Consider the following 2,683-nt stretch of genomic DNA (forward strand, 5'->3'; position numbering starts at 1 on the left):
TGACAACCTTAGCAGACACTCATTCATCAGAGGAGTTCAACTCCCTCATACATCATGTTGCGAATCGTCTTTCTGACGATGAAGTTAGCAGTCCAAGCACGAGCACATAATGATATCATCTTCATCATCGTCATGTGACGACGAGGTAGACCCGTACGCCGTATTTGACGTCAACGACACATTCCTTGACTAAACCTTATTTTCATAGAGCGTGATGTCATCAAGGGTCACCAATTTAATGTTTTCATTCAGTTATTAAAAAAAAAAAAAAGATCTTTCAACGACCGTTTGGTAACTGTGCTTCCTTCATCTATATTTGTTGGTTTTATATATTTTAGATAATTATTGTAATATTTAGTCTTTCCTTTTTTATATAGAAATTCATAGTTTCCTATATTTTATGTAATTAGGAGTTTATGTTTTAGTTTCGTTTTTAAGGAAAGTTTCTCACCTTTATTTAAAAGGTGCCTAAGGTTTTATTTTCTTCAAGTAAGAAAAACAATAATATTTTTTCTTGTTCTAAAATTGACTTGGTATGAGAGCCAAGATAAACTCTAACCCTAACTTTAAACCTAACCCTATTTCTAGCCACCCTACTGTTGCCACCCACGGGCCACCGCTGCTGCCGCCATAATTGTCGCCGCCCGCTGCTATCTTACCGTCGCCGTCTAAGGGATCGTCGTCGTCGTCGCTGTCTGAAGGATCGGGTCGCTCTCACCGCGCTGTCTTAAGGATCGGAGTGCCATTGCCGTCTACAAATCCGTTCGTCGCCGGGATTTCGCAGATTAGTTAGCCGGTATCGTCTGTGGGAAACTATCAAGGGTTTGCAGATCTTCGTGGGTCAAGAGTTGAAGTTCGTCGCCGGATTTTTCTAGCCCAATCGCCGATTTCCATCCTCAGCCATCGCCGATTTTTCGTCTTCGCTTCTGGAGGAATCGTTGTGCTGCTAGGGTTTGGCACATCTGTTGGTCCAAATTTCTGGTTCGGTCTACAATTTCGGTCTGATCCAGTTTTTTTCGATTCGATTTGGTTCAACTTTTCTTGTTCGGTTCCGGCCAGATTTAACTTTCCTATTGCAGGTTACGTTTCTGTATTTTGTTCCCTTCTTTTTGTGGTTCAAATCAGTAGCCATGACGGGAGAATCTTCAAAGAAAACAGATTGTAACTCTATGATTTCTGAAACTCGGTTCAATTCCTCCAGTCACCCTATCTAAATTACTATTATCAGACTTAATGAAGGTAATTTTCTTCGTTGGTCACAAAGTGTTCGGATGTATATTCGTGGACAAGGTAAAATTGGCTACCTTACTTTGCGGCAGAAGATCCTTTATTTCATACCTAGGATATTGAAAATTCTATGGTAATGACCTGGTTAGTTAACTCTATGGACGAGGAGATCAGTGCTAACTATATGTGTTATTATACGGCAAGTGAATTATGGAAAAACGTAAATGAGATGTATTCCGACTTAGAAAATCAATCACAGGCATTTGAATTGACACTAAAACACAGAGAAATACGACAAGGAACCGATACAGTTACAAAATATTTTAATTCTTTAAAGAGAATTTGGCAAGACCTAGACCATTTTGATACTCATGAGTGGAAATCTTCGGAGGACTATAAACATCATCAAAAAACAATAGAAAATGATCGAATTTACACCTTCCTTGCCGGTCTAAATGTAGAATTTGATGAAGTCAGAGGCAGAATAATTGGTAGAAAACCACTTCCAAACATTAATGAAGTTTTTTTTGAAGTACGACGTGAAGAAAGTCGTAGGAATGTTATGCTCGGCAAGAAAACTACAAACAACACTATCGAAGGTTTTGCATTGGTGAATGAGGCAGTTGCTAATAAAGCTTCAAATCATCATAATAAAGGGAATGAGAAATCTCGTGTTTGGTGTGACTATTGTAATAAACCTCGACATACCCGTGAAACTTGCTGGAAACTTCATGGAAAACCGGCAAATTGGAAGAGTAATAAACCAGGTGAGAAGAGCAGTGGCAACCAGACATCTAGTTCTTCCAATGCAAATACTGTTGATTCTTACCAGTTCAATGAATAGCAAATTGATCAACTTCTAAAGCTACTAAAGACTAATTCATCATCTGGTAATCCTAGTGGTTCTTTGGCACAATCAGGTATTTATCCTCATGTCTTATCTTGTCTAAATTCATCTCCATGGATTATAGATTCTGGGGCCTCTGATCATATGACTAGCTCTTCTAAACTTTTCCAGTCTTACTCTCCTACATATTGCAATGAAAAAATTCAAATAGCAGACGATAGTTTCTCTTCCATTGCAGGAAAAGGAACTATTCCATTAACAGAAAATATAACATTAAAAACTATCCTTCATGTTCCAAAACTAGCATGCAACCTTTTATCTATCAGTAAAATCTCTAAAGATTTTAACTGTCGTGTCACTTTCTTTGAAACTCATTGTCCCTTTCAGGATCAAGACTCGGGGAAGACGATTGGACGTGCTAGGATGCTCGATGGTCTCTATTTCTTTGAAGAACTTCCAACTAGTAATAAACAAGCTCTAAATAGCGTCGTTTCTCCTGTTGTTAATGAAAAAATAATGCTTTGGCATCTTAAGCTAGGACATCCTAGTTTTTTCTACTTAAAATTTTTGTTTCCAACCTTATTTAAAGACATTGATTGTTCAAAATTT

General features: G+C 37.9%; 1 pseudogene; it reads left to right on the forward strand.

The window, feature by feature from the left end:
* The first annotated feature begins 1,130 nt into the window (after positions 1-1,130).
* LOC148212981 (uncharacterized) lies at positions 1,131-2,071 on the forward strand (annotated as a pseudogene).
* Positions 2,072-2,683: the final 612 nt, after the last annotated feature.

The sequence above is a fragment of the Momordica charantia genome (assembly GCF_013281855.1).
Source record: "Momordica charantia cultivar OHB3-1 chromosome 2 unlocalized genomic scaffold, Mcharantia_2.0 BLBB01000002.1, whole genome shotgun sequence".
Taxonomy (NCBI): Eukaryota; Viridiplantae; Streptophyta; class Magnoliopsida; order Cucurbitales; family Cucurbitaceae; genus Momordica; species Momordica charantia.